Source organism: Lepus europaeus, chromosome 8 (assembly GCF_033115175.1).
Source record: "Lepus europaeus isolate LE1 chromosome 8, mLepTim1.pri, whole genome shotgun sequence".
In the NCBI taxonomy this organism is placed as follows: Eukaryota; Metazoa; Chordata; class Mammalia; order Lagomorpha; family Leporidae; genus Lepus; species Lepus europaeus.
Window position 1 is genome coordinate 78412931 of NC_084834.1, and position 23558 is coordinate 78436488.

Below are 23558 nucleotides of genomic sequence, written 5' to 3' on the forward strand. Positions count from 1 at the left end.
TTTCACCTCACCCCAGTTGGAATGGCTCTCATATAGAAGTCAACAAACAATAAATGCTAGCAGGAAGGAAAATCCCAACATAGAGGCGGCAAGATGGCGGAATAAGCAGGGAGCACACTTAGTCCGGGGGGAGAGAAAGTTTAATATAAGTGGAGATACTTCAGGGTCAAGGAAGAGTAGGGGATGAAACAGCAGAGGAAACTCTTCCGGAACTAGTGATTCACAGTGGACCTGCGTGGAGAGTGTAGGAGCCCAAGTTCGGGACACCAGCGGCAGACTCAACGCACCAGCGCTGGAACGCGAGGTGAGCCGAACCTCCATAGCCCGAGATACCAGCAGGCAACCGGAAAGAGGAGGCTAGAGGGAACGAGGCTTGAAACTCCGTGGGGAAAAGTTCACCAGGCTAACTAGAAGAGAGAGAAAAAAAAATTAAAAAAGTGACTGATACGGACACAAGTTTCTCTCTCTCCGCTCACCTCTCAAAGGCGAGCAAGACAGAGCAGGCGCCATTTTGGACATACGTCATAAGCAGGGCGACCTCAGGTCTGCACCAGCCCTGAGCCTAGCAGAAAAACCTGACTCTGGGGGGGGAGGGGAGAAATAACAGGAGATTAGCATCTAACTTGGCAACCCAGTGGGAGACTGCAGGAGAATTGGAACCCACACTGAGGGCAGCAGAGATTCCCTGTGTGGTCCTTGGGAAAGAGCTTCCGATCTCTGGCTCCTGTGGGTATATAATTTGCCTGCTAACTACCTCCAATTACGTTCAGCTGTGCGGAATTACTTCCCTTTTAAATCAAAAAAAGAAAGAGAGATTTACCACACCTAACCTGGGAGTGTCATCCTTGACACACCCTCAACCCTGAGGAACCAAACACAGCTCTCAGTCCACACTCATCTCAAGCCTCTAAGGCTCCACTGAAAGCAGACAGTCCACTTAATATAGAGCCATAGTGTAACAAGAAAAAACACCACAGTGAAGAAACCAAATATCTCCAACATGCCAAACAACAAACGCAAAAACCAAGCTAACAAGAACAAGGAAGAAACTATGACGCCCCCAAATGAAAAAGACACCCCAATTCAAGATTATGAAGATGATGAGATCGAAGAAATGCAAGAAGCGGATCTCAAAAAATTGATAAGAACATTAAGAAGTTCTCAAAAACAAATTCTTGAACTACAGAAATCCTTCATGGACAAGATAGAAAATCTCTCTCGTGAAAGTGAAATATTAAGGAGGAATCAAAATGAAATGAAACAACTAGTGGAACAAGAAACTCTGATAGTGACTAGAAATCATAAGGAAATGAAGAGTTCAATAGATCAAATGACAAACACATTAGAGAGCCTTAAAAACAGAATGGGCGAAGCAGAAGAGAGAATATCAGACTTAGAAGACAGAGAACAGGAAAGGAAACAGGCAAACCAAAGAAAAGAAGAAGAAATTAGAAATCTAAAAAATATTGTCGGGAATCTACAGGATACTATTAAAAAAACCAACATTCGGGTTCTAGGAGTTCCTGAAGGCATGGAGAGGGAGAAAGGATTAGAAGGCATTTTCAGTGAGATACTAGCAGAAAATTTCCCAGGTTTGGAGAAGGACAGAGGCATCTTAGTACAGGAAGCTTATAGAACCCCTAATAAACATGACCAAAAGAGATCCTCACCACGACATGTTGTAATCAAACTCACCACAGTGAAACATAAAGAAAAGATCCTAAAATGTGCAAGAGAGAAACGTCAGATTACTCTTAGAGGATCTCCAATTAGACTCACAGCAGACTTCTCATCAGAAACCCTACAAGCTAGAAGGGAATGGCGAGACATAGCCCAGGTACTAAGAGAGAAAAACTGCCAGCCCAGAATATTATATCCCGTAAAGCTCTCATTTGTGAATGAAGGTGAAATGAAGACTTTTCATAGCAAACAGAAACTGAAAGAATTTGTTGCCACTCATCCTGCCCTGCAAAAGATGCTTAAAGATGTCTTACACACAGAAACACAGAAACATGGTCACCAATATGAAAGAAGGTAAAGGAAGGAAACCTCACAGCAAAAGATCACAGGAAGCTCAATTTCTCTTTGACATAGAATTAAACTCTGATGCTCTGTTAAATCAATGTCTTAAAGTAATCTATTATGTTCTCTTGATGTCTGTTAAATTCTAATTGTTCAAAAACAGCTGAATTTTTATTAAGAGCTATGGGTTATTTAAATATGTGCTTTTTTCAAAAATTTGAATAATCACCTTGTAACAATGATCAAATTTGGTCTATGTTATGTCATGATTTTAAGAAATCTTATTTCAACCAGATATTTTGGATTTTAAGCCTTCTTGGCATTCTTGACAGGCATTCAAAAAATCAAAGTTCCAAACAATCTGGTCTCTAAAATTTCCAGTAAATCCTGGACTTTGGTTTTTCCAGTTTGGGCCCAACTGAAAAAATCGAAGGACCTACGTCTCTCATCTTATAGAGACACCAACTAATCAGTCTATTTGGAGTATATTAGAAGGACTGTCAAGATGTGATGTGGTACCAGACTTTAAGTTTCTATAATGGAAAATGCTATTAATACAAATGTTTGAGAATTCAAAAGTCTAATGATCTTGTGTTACTAGACATGATAGTTATCTTAATGAGAAAGCCCCAGAGGCTTAAAGGGTTAAATACTTGTAAAATCCTACAGGTGCTTTCAAAAATACTGTGAAGTAAGCAAGTGCCTCTTGTTGGCTGATAAGTTTATAATTTTAAACATGGCGACTTAAAGTCTTTTGTCATCCACAGTTATATATGATCTGCTGCTCATAAAACTAAAGCGTTGTTGGTTCTGTGTTTAGCTGTCCTCCTATAGGTACCTATGGACTTTTTCCAGCCACTTTTATTGTATTCAGTACTTTGGGATGGCTCTGTAAACAGATGAAGCCAATAATGTATTAACAGTACCAACTGAGAGAAAGTATGGTTAACTGAGGTTACTAAAAACAAAAAGCAATTCAAATCAATTGGCAATCTACAAAAAGAGTTAAAGATTTTAAAAGCTATTATTAAAATTGCTATATTGGTCTATTATGCTATGTTATATGTGTGTACATATTGTATGTCCACATGGGAAAATTTTATTAAGAGTTTTATTTTAAATGGCTTATAGATAAGATTGTCCATAAATTTAAGCTGCTAAAATCAATCAAAGATACATTTTAATTTGTGGGACCTGAACCTGTGTATCATATGTTTTAGACTTGTTGGTAGAAAGAAACTAAAAACATTTTAGATGGTTGTGCTTAAGTTTACTGGCTAAACAAACTACACCACGTTAGATATTTAAGAGGTGTTTTCAAATACATGATTCTTAAAATTTATAGAAGGCATTGGACCTTCTGGTAAATGTTTTCTTAAGTTGTTATCTAATGGTTGAAACGGTTTGCTAAGTATTCATGTGATATTGCTATTGTCAGCAAGCGATCTAGGACTTGCTCCCTCATTTCTCTATTCTAAGCCCAACTTGTTCTTTCATTTCTCTATTCTCTTCAAGGTAGGAAACTAATTCTATTATGAAGGAATCTGTAGGATGCACAATTTAATCTTTAGACCTTATAAGAGATGGCTAACATTTTTCAGCAATAGCATAGCCAAAATAAGAACTCAAATAATAATCTCATAGCTAGATTCACTTCGCCATCAGCGAACTATACAGTAAGTAGAAAAAACCTCCCTTTCAGACCAAAGGGAAAGAAAGTTTTAAAGTGAGAATATAATTTTCCTCATGGGCATTGTCTACCTTAGAAAAACTACTACAGAACATGCCTGTGACTATAGACTTGTAGTTCAGGCCACCGAAGATTAGAGATGGGAAACGTGCACTCCCTTGACTTGCATCCTCTGGTCTGCTTTAACACAAACCAGGAGGAAAAGAAAGCTAGGCATCAGAAGCAATGGGTGGCAGGCCTATTAATGGCTGATCTGTACAGTGATCTGCCCTCAAGGAGACCCAACAGGCCAGTCCACTGCAGTGGCTTTCAATGTGGTAAGCCTGGGCTTCAGCAGAAGTCAGCTTGTGAAGAGCCCTGGCAGCTCTGCCAAGAGTTGGATCACTGGAAATGGACCTGCCCTGGAGTCGAAGGATGCCCAGGTCAGAGCCACAGATCTTATTGGCTCTAAGCTGAAAAGCCCTTCACTCAGCCCAACTTCCAAAGTGACCACTGCAGCTGAGGGTGTGGTCAAGTATGGTCAGCAACATTGCAGGCAGAACTGTAAATTTCTTGTTAGAGATGCCACCTGCCTTTACCTGGCCAGCTCTCCTCCCAGGCCAGCCAAGTAATGAAAGTCAACAGAGTGCCTTCCCCTAGGAGGTTCACACCTCCCTTAGGATATACCCCATGTGAAGAGATAGATAGGTCTGGGCCTCTTAACTTACAAGGCCTAAAGCCCACCAGATTATTATCAAGCCCCTTCTATCAGGTTCTATTTGCCTCTCAATCAGAAAACTTAATTGTAGCTTAGACAGCACCATTCTTAGCTCCTCTAATAATGACTCTGTCCTTTGTTCTAGGCCCTGTCTAGTGCACTTGGGCCTCATTCCTTTGTAATCATAACCTCTACTCTACCACCAATGGCTCTACTCCCAACATGTGTGTACTGATGGTCCTCTTTCCCACTTAATGCTGTATAATTGTTCAAACCTGGTAAATGCCACTCTTAGGATCATTGGTTACTATCCTCACTCTGTCTTTTATGACCTTGTCTAAATATGATCAGAGTCGGCAAACTTGGAAGGCTTCCATAGCCTTGGCAACTCATGACGACAGCCTAGGATGGTTACTGGCGCCATAAACTAGAGTGTCAATTTGTTGGGTCAACAACAGGAGCCACTGTGCACTTGCTCCTCATGTGGGATCTCTGTCCTTAATGTGCTGTACATTTTGACTTAATGCTATAACTAGTACTCAAACAGTATGTTTCACTTTGTGTTTCTATGTGGGTGCAAACTGTTGAAATCTTTATACTAAATTGATCTTCTGTATATAAAGAGAATTGAAAATGAATCTTGATGCAAATGGAAGGGGAGAGGGAGCGGGAGAGGGGAGGGTTGCAGGTGGGAGGGAAGTTATGAGGGGGGGAAGCCATTGTAATCCATAAGCTGTACACTGGAAATTTATATTCATTAAATAAAAGTTAAAAAAATAAATAAATAAATGCTAGCAAGGATTCAGGGAAAAAGGTACCCTAATCCACTTTTGGAGGGAATGAAAACTAGTACAACCATTGTGGAAGACAGTATGGAAATACTTCAGAAAGCTGAAAATAGATATAACATATGATGGAGCCATTCTACTCCTAGGAATTTACCTAAATGAAATGAAATCAGCATATGAAAGAGTTATCTTCACCCCCATGTTTAATACAGCTGAATTCACAATAGCTAAGCTATGGAATCAACCCAGATGTCCATCAACTATGACTAGATAAAGAAATTGTGGTATATATATATATATATATATACACACACACACACATATATATATATACTACTCAGTTGTTTAAAAAAAAAAAAAAAAAAAGAAGGCCGGCGCCGCGGCTCACTAGGCTAATCCTCCGCCTTGCGGCGCCGGCACACCGGGTTCTAGTCCCAGTCGGGGCACCGGATTCTGTCCCAGTTGCCCCTCTTCCAGGCCAGCTCTCTGCTATGGCCCGGGAAGGCAGTGGAGTATGGCCCAAGTGCTTGGGCCCTGCACCCCATGGGAGACCAGGAGAAGCACCTGGCTCCTGCCATCAGATCAGCGCGGTGCACTGGCCGCAGCGCACCAACCATGGCGGCCATTGGAGGGTGAACCAACGGCAAACGGAAGACCTTTCTCTCTGTCTCTCTCTCTGTCCACTCTGCCTGTCAAAAAAAAAAAAAAAAAAGAGAGAGAGAGGGAATGAAATCCTGCCTTTTGTAACAAAATGGATGCAACTGGAAACCATTATACTTACTGAAATAAGCTCCCCCAAAGACAAATACCATAAGTTCTCCCTGATCTGTGGTAACTAATAGAGTACCAAAAATGTAATATATAGGCATGACATTGACATTTTGAGATTTGATGACTGTTTACAGCCCTTGTCTCTATTCTTGAGGAACATTGTTTTTTTTTTTTTCTTCTTACTATTTGTTGAACTCTTTATTTAGCGTAGGATTAATCTTATGAATATAAAGAATAGAACATAGATCACTATAAAAATTAAGAGCAGGAATGAGAGAGAAAGCATGAGGATGTGTGGGAGTTCAGGTGGGAGGGAGTGTAGGGTGGGAAATTTCACTAGGTTCCTAAATCTGTATATATGAAATTTGTATACCTTAAATAAAATTTAAAAAATTAAAAAAGAAAGTAATCAGATAAACACTTTAGTTGTCAAAAAATGTATCTATGCATGCACCTGCTTTATAAACAGGTTGGAAGAAATAATGTAATTTAATATAATATTTAATTAATTTGGGGCACGTTCATGAATATTAGTTATTGTGGTATCATAGAGTTTACTCTAACTGAAGATATAGTATAAAGTGCACCGCCAGAATTTTTCCCTTGAAAAGATCACATGAAATAGATTGTTTTTCTTATTTGGTTAATTTAAGAGGGGCTTAATTGCTTAACTTCCAATGAATTTTCTAATTCATTAAATTTTTAAAAATACAAATAAAAAAAGGTTCAAACATGTTTTCCATAAGCACCCTGATGACCTGAAGAGCCAGGGACATTTGCTTTTGTACAGTACACCCTTTACAGGATTCCAAATTTCCAATATCATGGTACTTGAATTTTCTACTCAGCTTAGTATGAGTCCCCCTTTTTATTTTGGCTTAGAGAAGTCAATAATCTTATTTTTCTAACACCTTTCAAATTTTTTATTTATCCATTTATTTGTGTGGTTTTGTTTATTGTCAACTCCCCCTTATGAGACTGCATATACTGTGATATACCTGGAGGTTTCATTGTCAGCCAATGTTCAAGAATTCCTGTAAGTCCTTTTAAATCCTGCTCACCCATTCATTCTAGAAAAATCACTAAACAGAGATAGAATGCAACACATCAAATTTGAAAATGAAAAATAAAAATCCTCTGAAGAAAAAGTATAAGTGGCTTTTAATACAGAGGGCCCTAACCCAGGCTGAGAGATCACTTGAAAAAGTGATATTTAAGCTGAAATATGAATGATAAGGAAAAGTTATATTATACATAACATCCCAACACTAAAGTTATTTTATATATAATACCCCAATACTAAAAAAATTTCATACTAGTTGACTTGTTCCTTTAAATACCAAAGATTTAAAAAAATCTAATGAGAACCCACAGTAGTAATTACATAGACTAATTATTAACTTTAGAATAAAAGTTAACAATATCCCAAGATCAAAATTCCACTTACATGCAATGCAAAAGAAAGGGAATAGAGCCCTAACCTTACCAAACAACCAAAAACTTCTGAAAGCAGCAGCTTGACAACAAACATGAACTTTGTAACCAAATATAATTCAAATCAAAATCTGATCCCTCATAAACAAATGAATATTCCCTGACAGTCCAAGGCAGAGCTTCACTCACCAAAGTGATACCATGATGTGCACACTTGCAGAAGCAGTGTGGTGGCTTCATGCTCCTGTGTGGCAACTGAATGTCTCATTTCTTCTCTTAACTCAAGTTTTAGAGCATATATTCTTGGAGAATCAACATTTATCCTTAGAATATAGGTATGTGTGTGAGGTAAGCACATCAAAAGTCAGTCTAAAAGTTAGAAAAACCCGAAGAAACAGCAAAAGCATGTGATAGGTGCAGAAGCATCACTCAGAAGAAGCAACAGGACAGACCCAGGTCCACTCTTCATCTGACATCACAAAGCAACTACCCCAAAGATCATTTTGTGAGAGATAGATGAATAGATTAATATAATTTGAGTCTTTTGCCATAGTTCTGAAATGCTGGTGTGTGCCAGCTGGAGTCTTGGGATGTCTTCAGAACTCTCAACCAAGTGGCACAGACTTAGGGGAAATGGTTCTTTGGGGAAAATACATCCAGGCAGTGAGACCTCCAGGGTTGGGTTTCTTGGGTACTTGTGTGTTGCCATAGTCCTTGTTTGAGATGGACACAAGGGGTGGCAGACACAGATGTAGGGTTCTAGGAAATGAAGACAGGACTTGAAGAGCCTTTATTTAAAAAAAAAAATAGAAACAGCTTTCCCTTTCACTCTTTAGAAGTATTTTGCCTTTCTTCACATTTTCTTAACCTTGCTTCAAATATTTTAACATGAAATTCTATCAGTAAATAACAGAATCCTAGAAAGCAACAGAATCTGTGGAAAACTAATTCTATTGCATAAAAGCATGACATGATTTAATCTGAAATAAAAAAAGAGACTTCTGCAGGAGAAAAAAAAATAGTTTTACCAGTGTAATCCAGATATTCACCCTGCCTCCTCCCCTTTCACTCGCTATTACCCTCATCAAAAAAAAAAAAAAAAAAAAAAAAAAAAAAAAAAAAAAAAAACAGGCTGAGTCTCCATGAAAATTACTGAAATACACAAATACTCCTCCATGCTTTCTGGGTATTTCTGGAGGCTTCCATTTATGTGGTCTGAACTCATACTCCTGCTGAAAGCGTTTTATCATCATCCTGGCCAGCTGTGTTCTGGAGCTACTGTCACCTGTGACATTTCCATAAGCTGTGCTTTCTCTTTCCCTATAGTTTCTGAAGCACCACCAACTGGTCCTTTGTTTATAGCTGACTTTGCTACATACTTGGGAAATATGAGGAGATTATACTTCAGTGCAGCATGAACAGAAGACAGATTAAGTTTATTGTTGGCCTCTGCTGCCATCCATATGCATGGTATTTCTTATTGGCCATCTCTCTTTGCACACATATCTCATTCAAGCCTATTCTTGTCCTTCTCTACACTCTTTTCCAAGTCTTCATACTTATTGCATCTACCTGTACACCAATGGCCAAAAATTCATATTTTATTATTTATAATATCAGTCTTTTTTGTCTATACCTCTTCCATCTGACCACTAGCCAGAAATCTTGCTCTACATTATTACCCATTACCATCAGGAGATTTTTCCTATACCAACATGAACCTTTCATTTTTCCTTGGCTAGGTGTCACAAACTATAGCCAAATTCTAAAATAGCACTATTTCTTCTTGATACATAAGTATACACTTGCCTGCATGGATGAACATAAATGAACAGAAGTTGCACTGGAAGTAAAATGTTGTAGCTCCTGACCAAGAGGTCAGTTACAGACAAGGCGGAAATGAAAGCATTCAAGAAAATCAACTTTCTGTTTTCACTGAACCATCAAAACATTGAGCCATCAAAACATTATAAAGTTGTTGAACTAAATATATACAGTGAAATTAAGATAAGGATTAGTGGCATGATCACTTCAAACATGTTTATGTTGTAAAGATAAAAAAAAACTAAGAAACTCTTCACAATTGCTTAGAAAATTAAAGGAGATAAATGTGATATGACAATTAAATTCAATACATGATGCTGGACTGGACCATATACTTATGGGTGAAAATGTGCTGTAGAGGGCATTTGTGGAAAAATGATCATGACTATACCTTTTTTCCTTCCTATCATTAAAGAATTTTATATTTTGAAACAATATCAACTTACAAAATCTAACAGATACAGAACAGGTACAGAACAAAGAATTTATCTTCCTGGATATTTGAGAGTAAGTTGATAATACAATGAATGACCCATGACCCTCAAATAGAATAATACATATTTCATACAAAGGCATTCTCATAGTACAAACATAAATGTCAGAAAATTAATATTGATATTTTACCATCTAATCCTCAGAGACTACTCAAGTTGTGCTAGTCTTAATAATGTCTGCAAAGAGTCCAATTCAGAATCACACATTGCAGTAAGCTACCATGTCTCTTTAGTTTTTTAATCTGGAACAGCTACTCATTCATTCCTTGACTCCATGGCCTTGAAATTTTGCAACTTTCATGTAACCTAAAAATATTTTCCAAAATAAAAGAATTAAAAATAAAACAACTGCATTTCTAGAAATACTGTGACTCCAAGCAGAATGTTGGGAAGAGTTCCAGAGGCCGGTGCTGTGGTGTAGCAGATAAAGTTGCCTCCGCACTGCCAGCATCCCATGAGTGCCGCTTCCAGTCCTGGCTGCTCCACTTCCAATCCAGCTCTCTGCTATGGCCTGAGAAAGCAGAAGAAATTGGCCCAAGTCCTTGGGTCCCTGAACACACATGGGAGAACTGGAGGAAGCTACTGGCTCCTGGCTTCAGATCGGCCCAGCTCCAGCCTTGTGGCCATTTGGGGAGTGAAACAATGGATGGAAGACCTTTCTCTGTCTCTCACTCTCTCTCTCCCTCTCTCTCTCTCTCTCTCTCTCTGCCTTTCAAATAAATAAATAAATATTTTTTTTAAAAAAAGGAAGAGTTCCATCCTCAAGTCTGAGAGAATACAGCTGAAGTAGCTGTTACGTATAACATCAATGTTTTTTTTTAGAGCCATTGAAAACTCTGTAAAAATCTGTAAAAAGTAGAGGAGATGATTCATAAAGGATGTCAGGTTACTGTTTTACTGTGTTCCTTGCTAATTTACCTGGATCTTTCATGGGTGGTTCCCCTCTGGATGGCATTCCCCTACTGGAAGAATTCTAAATTGATATCTTAGGACTGGCTCCTAGCCCCAAACTCACTCCAAAGAAATCCATTTATAAGCTATATCTCAGACACAAATAAAATTAACTTTATAAGGGAAAACAACAAAGGAAAAAACACATGGGGGAAAAAAGAAATATTTCCACTTAGGGATGCTAGTAGTACATATATTACATTTTCAAAATCAAATTCTTAAAGGCATGAAATGAATGTCAAAAGGTTAAAATATGCCAAGAATAAGAACATTTTAAATTCTGTAGATGAATATGTTAAGTATGTTATACTATGCAAATATTCCTACAAGTTTCAAATGGTTTAAAAAAAATTAAAGAAAAATACAGAAAGGACTCTTGTAGAAGCATCAACCCCAGTATTTGAGATCTTACTTTATCAGTTCTGTTGTAGAAAGCACAAAAACATTTAATCTGAAATTAAATCAAAAGATTTTGGTGAGGGGGAAAAAAACTAACTTTTCCAGTGTAATCCAGATATTTGCCCTGTGTCCCCACATTTAATTCACTAAGTTCCAGATTTCTGGATTCAGTCTAGCATAGTTCTGGCTGTTGTAGGCATTTGGGGAGTGAACCATTGCATGGGAGATGTCGCCCTCTGTCTCTGCCTCTCTTTGTCTTTTTGTCTTTCAAATAGTAAAGGTAGGGTTCAGTAGTATGTATCTTGTATACAAGTCTATTGTTGGTCCACGGTGCTTATGGCCTCCTTGGATTGGTCAGCAATAAAAAGCTGGTGTGTTCTTCCAGAAATGCAATGATTGCAAAGTGAGATCCAGCCCATCTGGGATCTATGGGCAGGTTGGTTATTACCTCATTTAATAGGCCCTGTAGTTTCTGTGAAGCATCTCAAAATAGAGTCTAGCACTAGGATGTTAACTATAGAGAATAAAAATGAAAATCTAACTCTTAAAAGTTGGAGTTATATGGGGCAGCCTGACTCCTGTATCCCCCTATTAACTTAATGAATTAATTTTTTAAAATTTTCATTTGTATAAGATGAACAAATTTCATTTTCATATATACATATTTAGGAGCATAGTAATACTTCCCACCTAACCTTCCCTTCTGACCATACTTCCACCCACACTCCCTCCTCCTTCTTTTTCTTTTTCTTTTTATAATGACATACTTTCAGTTTATTTTACAATCATAAGCTTAACCCTCCACTAGAATTCAATAAATAGTAAGAAAAAAGAAACACTATTCCTCAACAGTAAAGACAAGACTGTAGACAATAACCAATATTTAGTAAAGAGTTGAATTGTAATCATCTAAATGAGAAGATCACAACTGCCAGCTAAGAGAGGGAGACTAGGATCTGATAAAGTCAACATCAAAGACATTAGATACAGGAAACCAGTTTCAATTCTACCAGATGAAACATTTCTTCTTCCAACATAATTCTAGGAATTATACCACTTACGCGCTGGAACACATATTTAAAAGACTCTAGTTCAAGTCTTTCACTTAACAGATGGAGAAATACAGGCACACAGACATAACCACTTTTTCTCAGCATTATATAATAAATGTCTGGATCAGGTCTTCGTCCAAGGCTCCTAGCTACTAGTCTACTGCTTTCTCATAACACAAGAAAATGAGTCAGAAATTTTGTTATAAAAAAGTGGATGCTATCCTTATATAAAATATACAATGAAAATTTCTTGAGCAGTTTTCTGTAAGTCAGCACAATAGAATGAACACCAGTGAGGTTGTCTCTCTAGCTCATCTCTTCATTAGCATCCTTACTCAGAACCACCTCACTCCTGGTGAAAACAATTCTTGCTTTGTTGAATTTTAAAATTCAGTATTCATGAACATATGTTATTAAATAAATATGCTAGTGTCATTTCTTACAGGTAACTAAAACTGCATATTCTGGTAAAAATAAAAATTCATCTGAGCCTTGACACAGTTACCACCCATTACCAGGCAACAGTATAATCAAATGAGAACCAATATGGCAGCCAAATAAGATGCTCCAGCAACCACCTTCCCACATAGATAAGCAGTTATTCACCCCTTAAGTCATCTTCACAAGAGCTTTGGAAGCCAGACTATATCATACACCAACAAGTGTCAAGAAGTTCAAGAGAAACCATTGTCTGCCAGAAAACAACCATCAATCAACTGAAAGTTTCAAATTATTGGATAGAGAATTTTTTAAGATTTATTTATTTATTTATTTATTTGAAAGTCAGAGGTACACAGAGAGAGAAGGAGAAGCAGAGAGAGAGAGGTTTCCCATTCACCAGTTCACTCCCCATTTGGCCGCGATGGCTGGAGCTGTGCCAATCCGAAGCCAGGAGCCAGGAGCCTCTTCCAGGTCTCCCACACGGATGCAAGGGCCCAAGGACTTGGGCCATCTTCTACTGCTTTCTCAGGCCATAGCAGAGAGCTGGATCAGAAGTGGACAGCTGGGACTCGAACCAGCGCCAAATGGGATGCCAGCACTGTAGGCGGCAGCTTTACCTGCTACGTCACAATGCTGACTCCCTGGATAAATATTTTAAAATACTTTTTTTTTTTTTAAATGGAAGCTCAATTTACCTCAAGATAACAAAGAATTGATTTAATATTCTAATAGAGGAATCTGATAGAGAAACAGAATAATTAGACAAAATTAAACAGAAATCTAGGGCCGGCACCGTGGCTTAACAGGCTAATCCTCCGCCTTGCGGCGCCGGCACACCGGGTTCTAGTCCCGGTCGGGGCACCGATCCTGTCCCGGTTGCCCCTGTTCCAGGCCAGCTCTCTGTTGTGGCCAGGGAGTGCAGTGGAGGATGGCCCAAGTTCTTGGGCCCTGCACCCCATGGGAGACCAGGAGAAGCACCTGGCTCCTGGCTTCCGATCAGCGAGATGCGCCGGCCGCAGCAGCCATTGGAGGGTGAACCAACGGCAAAAAGGAAGACCTTTCTCTCTGTCTCTCTCTCTCTGTCCACTCTGCCTGTCAAAAATAAAAAATAAATAAATAAATAAATAATAAAAATAAAAATAATAAAAAAGAAATCTTTCAAAGTACATTAAATAATTTAAAACTGAGATCAAAGGTATCAACATCAGAATAGATCAAATAGTACAAAGAATCAGTGAATACAAAGAAGGAATTTGATAATACACAGTTGGAGGAGAGAAATAAAAAGCATCGAGAGGAACAAAGAAAACTTCTAAGAACGTTTAGGACAGCATGAAAAGAGCAAATACCTGGGTTGTGGCAGTTCAAGAGGAACTTGAGAATGCCAACAGGTAGAAAGCATATACAAAGACATTATGACAGAAAACTTCGCAATCTAGAGAAAGACGTGACTCGCCAAGTACTGGAAAGTCAAAGTTCACCAGGTCACATGCCTTCTACCAAAGTCTACCCCAAAGACATATTAAACTCAAGTTCTCCAAGCTTACAGATTAAGAGAGGATTCTCAAAGCTGTAAGAGAAAAGGCAAATAACACATAATAGGGTTCTAATTAGCCTGACTGCAGGTTTCTCAGTAGAAATCTTATATGCCAGGAGGTAATGGGATAAGACTTTCACACTACTGAACGAGAAAAAAAAATCTCCAGTCAAGAATATTATACCCAGCAAAGCTTTCTTTCAGATTTGAGGGAGAGCTAAAGACATTCGGAAACAAACAAAAGCTGAGAGAATTTATCATCACCAGACCTGTCTTATAAGAAATTCCAAAGTGAATTCTTCAAACTAAAAGAGATGCTAATGAGCAAGAAGAAAATGTAAGGGAGAAAATTCACAGGGATTTGCACAAAGAAGCCCAAATGGAGAGGAATTGAGAGGTCCAGCCGACAGACAGTGTCCAGCTGCAGGACACACAAGCGAACGAGCCTCCAGATGATTCCAGCCATCGGCTCTCCAGTCTCCCACCTGAGGCCAAAATAGTTCACGGCAAAGACAAGACGATTCCACTGTGCTCTGTGTAAAATACTAACACAAGGTCTGTAGGCATATTAAATTATTTCACTCCAACAAAAATTAAAGCCATATTCCACATTAAGGACAAAGTCCTAGAAAATATAAAAATATGTATAGATCATTCAATACAGGAATTTGAAATGCCCTATCAAATACAGTTTAGTCTCCAAAAAATGAATAGCCCTTCTTCATATATTTTGGTTTCATTTCTGAAGATATATTGATTTCTCACATTATTTATTTTCCTAATCAATTTTGGCAGAGAAATTACATTATGAATCTATAGTTTTGTTTATAATATCTTTTACCTGGAATTACAATTTTAAAGAATAAAAATAAAATTTTTTATCCAACAAATCAACATCTTCAACATAAAATAAAATGAAACTAATAATAAAATAAAGGACCAAAGGTTAAAGCACTTGAAATTCATTAACATGTTAAATGAATATATTACTATGGATTCTAAACTTTAAAAATTAATAATACAAATATAAATTGTAAATAATAGTAATCATAGCCAGAAAAACATAAATTACCAGTTCCCTCAGCAATTTATACTACTTTTGATAATTTCACCATACCATCACTCTTTACTACACTTCTTCAAAATTCAATTTGTTTTATTTATTTAATTTGTTTGTTTTATTTGAAAACAAGACAGAAAAAGAGAGGCAGAGACAGATTTCCCATTTGCTGGTTCATCCCCAACAAGGGCTGGGGCCGGCCCAAGCCAGGAGCCCAGAACTCAATCTGGATCTCCCATGTGGGTGAAAGAGACCCAGCTACTTGAGTCATCACCTGCTGTTGCCCAGTGTGTACATTAGCAAGAAGCTGAAATAGAGGGCAGAACCAGGATTCAAACAAGGCACTCTGATGTGTGATGTGGGCATCCCTAACCAATGTGCCAGCATTACATATGGGCACCAGTTCAAGTCCCGGCTGCTCTACTTCTGATCCAGCTCTCTGCTATGGTCTGGGAAGAAGTAGAAGATAGCCCAAGTCTTTGGGTCCCTGCACCCATGTGGGAGACCCGGAAGAAGCTCCTGGCTCTCGGCTTCGGATGGGTGCAGCTGCAGCCACTGAGGCCAACTGGGGTGTGAACCAGCAGATGGAAGACCTCTGTCTCTGTTTGCTTCTCCTTCTCTCTCTCTGTGAAACTGTGACTTTCAAATAAATAAATAAATCTTAAAAAAAAAAGAGAAGTAGAGGTACAAGAAAAACATTAACAAAGGCATGTAAATGGACAGTACAGAGGATATTCAAGTAACTGAATTTTCCAGATTTTCTAAAACACAGAATACTAGTAGTAAAAAAAGAAAATATTAGCAAAAAATAGGGATATATTTTTAAGTCCTTGAGTTCTATCTTAACAAGTTCATACATAATTCAGGGTTTTGTCTTTTTTTTTTTTTTTTTGTATGGAATCATTGACTATTTTTGAACAGGAAATTACATAACTGGAGGTTTCCTTTGGGAATCTATTGTTGCACTGGAGTTTAGATGAACTGAAATGAGAAGAAACCAGAAGCGCAATGAGAAAGTCAGAAAAGAAACATCATTTTTTTAATTTTAGGATTCTACTTAGCACCACCTAGATGGCTATGATGAGAAAGAAATAAAAAGGGGAGGGGGGAAATTAACAAGTGTTGATAAGAATGTGGTGAAACCAGAAGCCTTACTTATAATGGGAATGTACAATAGTGCAGTTACCATGAAAAAGGGTTGGGCAGTTCCTCAAAAATTAAAAAGACAGTGATCAAAACCCCACAATTCCATTCTTTGGTATACCCCCCAAAATAACTGAAAATGTGTCTTTACACAAAAACTCGAACATGAGTGTTCATAGCAGCATTATTCACAATAGCCAAAGTGGAAAGAACTCAAATGTCCATCAACTAACAAAAGGATAAACAAAATACAGTCAGTCTATATAAAACAAATATAACTTGGCAGCAAAAATAATGAATTACTAGTGCACACCACTACATGGTTGAACCTGAAAAATATTATGCTAAATGAAAGAAGATAGACACAACATGACAAATATTCTGTGGTTCCATTTATATAACATATTCAGAATAGGCAAATCAGTATAGACAGGAAGTCAGTGGCTACCAGAGGCTAACGGTAGGGAAGAATGGGGAACATTTGCATGCAGTTTACTTTTAGGGTGGTGGAAATGTTTCGCAACTACTAGTGGTGATGGTTGCATACGTTTTTGGATATACTAAAAGACCACTATATTGTACACCCTAAAAATGATTAAAGTGGTACATGTATGTTGTGAACTTTATCTCAATTGTTTTAAAAGCAAGAAAAATAAATACCAAGGAAATGAGCTGCAATTCAAATCCATGTGAATAAAATGACAAATTGTTGAGGAACACAATCTACATGTTTTTACAGCCACTTTATTTCATGACAGTTTCAAAGCCATCAACTGTCAAATACACCACAACTTATATACCACCATGCCAGAAAAATGCTACCAATAAACTCTGACATGTCAACCATAGCAAAAGCAACCTATTTCATAAATTTTAGCATGTAAATAAAAGTGCTTTAGAATCAAAAAATTAATTAGATTTAAAGGAAACAAGTATTTAGGAATAAGGAGAAAGTGATGAGTTCAGCTTGGAACATCTTGGTCTCAAATGCACTTTCTTGGGTATTAAGGTTGAAATTGACTACTATGAAACATAATTACTTACATCAATGTAATGGGTGAGGAATTACTATTTTTCACTTTTTATCATTTCATTTTGAAATAATTTCAAACTTGCAGGAAAGCTGCAATATCAGTCCAAATATTTCACACATTCTCTTACCAGGCATAAAGTTATTCACAGCTAAGCAATGAATTTCCCACAAGCAAAACAGCCTAAAAGAAGTACTTTTTATTTTACATAGTTAAGCAAGAAAGAATCCAGAAATGGCTAAGGGATGATCCTAGCTCAGGGTCTCTTGTGAAGTTGTGGTCGGCATGTAGGCAGACGTGGCAGAGCTACAGGCTTGATGAGGGCAGCAGATCATCTTCCAAGATTACTAACATGGCTCATGGCAGGAGGCCTCGGTTCCTAGACAAATGAACTTCTCCACAGCTACTTGAGTGTCCTTATGACACAGGAACTGGCTTCTCCTCTGAGGCCAAGTGGATGAAAACGAGCCAACAAGAACATGCAGTACATGTTATGACCTAGCCCCTGAAGTTAGTGTGATAACTTCTGCCTTCATCTAGCAAGTACAAAGGAGTCACTAAGCCCAACTCACACAAAGGACAGGGTAATTAGACTCCACTTCTTCCAGGGAGGAATTTCACTGGATTTGTGGACATATGTTAGAACTAGCATACCCATATTTACTGTTTTTTGTTTTTTTTAACATTTTAGGATTTTTCTTGGTCACTATCTTCCCTGCACCTACCATGTATATGTTATTTCCTAACCATTTGAAGATAGTATGTATTGAATCCATTTTTCTCCTTAAAATTTCAGTGTTTAAGAAAAATGATAGGCTGGCACCGTGGCTCAACAGGCTAATCCTCCGCCTAGCGGCGCCAGCGCACCGGGTTCTAGTCCCGGTCGAGGCGCCAGATTCTGTCCCGGTTACCCCTGTTCCAGGCCAGCTCTCTGCTATGGCCAGGGAGTGCAGTGGAGGATGGCCCAAGTGCTTGGGCCCTGCACCCCATGGGAGACCAGGAGAAGCACCTGGCTCCTGCCTTTGGATCAGCACGGTGCGCTGGCCGCGGTGCGCCGGCCGCGCCGGCCATTGGAGGGTGAACCAACGGCAAAGGAAGATCTTTCTCTCTGTCTCTCTCTCTCACTGTCCACTCTGCCTGTCAAAAATTAAAAAAGAAAGAAAGAAAGAAAGAAAAGAAAAATGATATGCTCTTTTGCAACATAGTAATCAAAAAAAATTTAAAAAATAAAAATTAACATTGAGATAACACTTTAATTTATAGCCACATTTCATTTGTGTTCATTGCACTTTCCAGCAATTTCTCCTCATCAAACTAATTTTTAAATACTATAGTAAAAAGATGATGGCCTACAAAGTATGAGCTGGGTCATGTAAGTTTTAATTCGCAGGGAATAAAGACAAGGACCTGGGTATGGGGAGCTACTAGAAATAAGCAAGTTCTATATGGAGCCCAGGTCACCGACCAGCAGGACAAAAGTCTGTTTCTGAACTACCTTTCAGGTAGCTCATTATTCCCCAACGAGATTTCTCTGAACTCTTCCCTTTGATTCAGACCTGATTACTACACAGCTGGAGATTGTGCTGCTAGTTTAGCACTTCTGGTTAGAACTCCTGCACAACCATTGAACAGCCATAATTTCACGAGCAGGTAACAACATCTTAGTATAAATATTGTCATCTCTGGTGGTGGTGGCTGTGGGTGGGAAGACAATAACGGTCTCCATTGCCCAGTAGTGAGTTTTAAGCCAGGTGAGAAGCCTCTGCACAGGGCGGATGGACAGCCAGCAGCTCCCCGCAATAAGCATGCAGTCTTCAGAAAGCTACACTTTTTAAGGAATATATAACAAGGGGAATCTTGATAACACAAGCCCGAAATCAAAAGTCACAAATGATAAAACCATATTTATAGGAATTATCCATGATCTTAAAAAAAAAAAAAAATAGCCAGCGCTGCGGTTCAATAGGCTAATCCTCCGCCTTACGACGCTGGCACACGGGGTTCTAGTCCCAGTCGGGGTGCCGGATTCTGTCCTGGTTGCCCCTCTTCCAGGCCAGCTCTCTGCTGTGGCCCGGGAGTGCAGTGGAGGATGGCCCAAAGTGCTTGGGCCCTGCACCCGCATGGGAGACCAGGAGAAGCACCTGGCTCCTGCCTTTGGATCAGTGCGGTGCGCCAGGTGCAGCGCGCCGGCCGCGGCAGCCATTGGAGGGTGAACCAACGGCAAAGGAAGACCTTTCTCTCTGTCTCTCTCACTATCCACTCTGCCTGTCCAAAAAAAAAAAAAATTAGAAGAAGGCACCATGTTCAAAATCAAAGAATTTACCATTCAGAGACCTCTTCTTCCTTCTCCTCTCAAAACACTTCGCAACCGGTACTTTTATATTTAGAGAAAATAAAAGACCACCTCTATCTTCAAAGCTTAGGAAAATGAAGCACAGAAGAAAAGGCAGATACCAGGCTATCAGAAAAGTGCATTGGTGCCCATTGCATTACCAAGGTAAATATTCAATCACCCGTATTTATTAGGTACTTTGTATTTTGGAGGACTATAAAGTGTTCTGTGCAGGCAGGATGTGAAATGTAAATAAAACACAATCATAGAGTTCAGAAGGTTAAAGATGAGAAGAAGGTTACCAAAAAGGTACAAATAATAGAATATGAGAAGGAATTCATTTTGTTCTATGTAGCCATTTATGTGCAAACCTGAAGAGTGGTGCAAACATCAGTACTGTCAGGAGTCAATGAGGTGAAAATCACACACAAATAGAAGGATTGGGATAGGCAGGTCACCTGGACATGGGCCTGAAGGATACCTTAGGGTTTAGAAGGCACAGATGGCCCAGAACATGTTCCAATCAGGGGCAAACAGCTTTAATAAAAGCAGGGTGGTTAGAAGGCAAACAGCGCATTGGAGAAAGGTCTTTTTCGGGTGGAGACAAGAACACAAATAGGGAAATCTGGAAGGTAAAATGCAAAATAAAGTTTAGGTTTTAACAAAATGGTCTTAAATGCTGGAGTGAGTGTTTTTACCTAATTCACTGGGAATTAAAGCATTCTTCTGATTTTGGAATAAAATGATATGATTAGTATTCTGTTAGGAATACTAATCTAGTATTATTTTGAAATGGAGACTGGCATATGGAGCTCTGCACATAGGAAATTCAGTAGGAAGAGGATCATTATAGTACAAGCAAGAAATAAGAAAAAGCTTGTCCATGGTGTAGTAATAAAAATGCAAAGAATGGTTTGGCAATTGGCCTAGCAGTTAAGATGTCAGGTAACACACCCTTGTCCCAGATTAGAGTATTTGGGTTCAATAGCCAGCCCCAGACTTCACCTCCCTGTTAATGCAGAACCTGGAAAGTGGTGTTGATGGTTCAGCTGACAGTTCCTGCCACCCATGTGGGAGACCTGGATTGAGTTCCAGGCACCTAGCTTTGGTCACGGCGGGAGTAGGGTGGGGTGAGGGGTGGCATGGCCCTTTGGGGAATGAACCGAGATGGGATCTCTCCCTCTGCCTCTCTCTCACTCTCTTGCTCTCTCTCTCTCCCTCTCCCTCCCCTTTTCCACATCTGCCGCTCAAATAAAATTTTTTTTTAAAATGAAAACATTGAAAATAGAAAGAAAGAAGGAAGGAGGGAGCAAGGGTGGGAAGGAAGAAGGAAAGAAGGAAGGAAAGAAGGGAGGAAGAAAGAAAGGGCACATGAGAGGTAGAAATCAAAAAAGCAGCCCAGCAATGTAGGTTTCAGAACTGTAAGAAAAAGAAATGTGATGCTAGTGTCAAGACAGAGAAGTTGTAAAAAGGAAGCACTTTGGAGGTGTAAACAAGAAAATGAGGCTGTTTTGTGGACATGAACTCTGTTAGAGATTCTCAGGAGCAACTAGAAACCCCTGTCTAAAGTTTGGATTAAAGGGAAGGAATGTGGAAAATATAGTGGAAACCATAAGATAAGCTAAAAGGTAGAAACCTTAAATGCTATGAAGAAATTTTCTAAAAGGTCAGGTTTTTAAAAAAAAATGACCCCAGGAGCAACTTTCAAGAATACATTTTCAATTAAAAAGATACAGGCTGACCAATGAAGAAGGACAAGGTGAGTAGTGAGAAAGTGGAAGCAAAGACTGTTTAAAAGTTTAATAAAATATTCAATAAGATAATATTAGTAAACATTTGAAAGAGATAGTGGAAAACTATGGGATCATTAAAAGAAATGACACACAAAGAAAACATCCTAACACAGAAAGGTGGTAAAATTTATTTTAAACTATTTAAATAGTTTAGAACAAAAAATCTTTGCATATACTTAATATCAAGCTTCAAAATATGTAAAGCAAAAACAGAAGGCACTATTCAGAATTGAACAAATTCATAATTTTTTTTTTTGACAGACAGAGTTAGACAATGAGAGAGAGAGAGACAGAGAGAAAGGTCTTCCTTTTGCCGTTGGTTCACCCTCTAAATGCCCGCTACGGCCAGCCGGTGCACTGCGGCCAGTGCACTGTGCCGATCTGAAGCCAGAAGCCAGGTGCTTCTCCTGGTCTCTCATGCGGGTGCAGGGCCCAAGCACTTGGGCCATCCTCCACTGCCTTCCCAGGCCACAGCAGAGAGCTGGACTGGAAGAGGAGCAACTGGGACAGAATCCAGCGCCCCAACTGGGACTAGAACCCGGGGTGCTGGTGCCGCAGGCGAAGGATTAGCCAAGTGAGCCGCGGCGCCGGCTCAGAATAATTTTTTTTTTTTTTTTTGATAGGCAGAGTGGACAGTGAGAGAGGGAGACAGAGAGAAAGGTCTTCCTTTGCCATTGGTTCACCCCCTAATCGCTGCTGCGGCCGGCGCGTGTGGCTGGTGCACCGCACTGATCCGAAGGCAGGAGCCAGGTGCTTCTCCTGGTCTCCCATGGAGTGCAGAGCCCAAGCACTTGGGCCATCCTCCACTGCACTCCCGGGCCACAGCAGAGAGCTGGCCTGGAAGAGGAGCAACTGGGACAGAATCCAGCGCCCCGACCAGGACTAGAACCCAGTGTGCTGGTGCTGCAGGCGGAAAATTAGCCTATTGAGCTGCGGCGCTGGCGGCCCAGAATAATTTTTAAGCATCTCCCAGTATAATATGACTAGAATACACCAAAAATCAATATGAGCTAATGTACCACTGGTATTTAGTCTCATTAAAAAATCAGAGAAATACAGATTAAAAACAAAACCAGAGCCAGCGCCGTGGCTTAACAGGCTAATCCTCCGCCTTCCGGCGCCAGCACACCGGGTTCTAGTCCCGGTCGGGGCGCTGGATTCTATCCCGGTTGCCCCTCTTCCAGGCCAGCTCTCTGTTATGGCCCGGGAAGGCAGTGGAGGATGGCCCAAGTCCTTGGGCCCTGCACCCGCATGGGAGACCAGGAGAAGCACCTGGCTCCTGGCTTCGGATCAGCGAGATGCGCCGGCCGCAGCGGCCATTGGAGGGTGAACCAGCGGCAAAAAGGAAGACCTTTCTTTCTGTCTCTCTCTCTCACTATCCACTCTGCCTGTCAAAAAAAAAAAAAAAACCTAGATATGATTAAAACATTTTAAGACATGCTAGGCTACTTTAGCAATATGCAAGGCTGTGGAGCCATGAGGACTCTGATAACTGCTGCTGGTAAGTACAGCCACCTGGCAAATCTCTTTGGTATTAACTCTAGCAGCTGAAGGCCTGGCAACTGCACTCCTACTAAAAGTATTCAACAAGCAGTACAGGGTACTCTACTTCTCACAAATGGCCATACAAGTGAGATTCTAGGGAATCTCCGGCCCCTAGCTCTAGTGATCACAGCCCAGGAGGTTAAACCATCACTGGATATTTGCCCACAGGGATTCTAGGACTACTATATTGTAGAGGACAGCCTGAGATCCAGAACATCAGGAGTTGGTTGACCAGGTCCCACCTCAGAAGGCCAATGATGTTTTACCAACCTGAAAAAAATATTTCAATATTTGAAAAACTGGCATCACCTTAAAGGAGTATGCTAACTCTGAATATCAGTTTAGTTTATTTATTTAGTTTCCCTAAAGAAACTCAAGCACATCTGCAATAAGATATATGAAATTAACTTATATGCAACCACTGATTCATTATAAACAAAAGGAAACAAATAGAAAAGAAAATAGATGAGTAGGTGATATTCAGTTCATAGAGTGGAAGATTCTACAGTGATGAAAATAAACGAGAGCTACAGGCAATGTCGAAGAATCTCACA

General features: G+C 39.5%; 1 long non-coding RNA gene across 1 annotated transcript in view; it reads right to left on the reverse strand.

Annotated features, from left to right (window-relative positions):
* LOC133766055 (uncharacterized) overlaps window positions 1-23558 on the reverse strand; it is a 151925-nt gene that overhangs the window by 68692 nt on the left and 59675 nt on the right. The gene's annotated exons all lie outside the window — the stretch shown is intronic.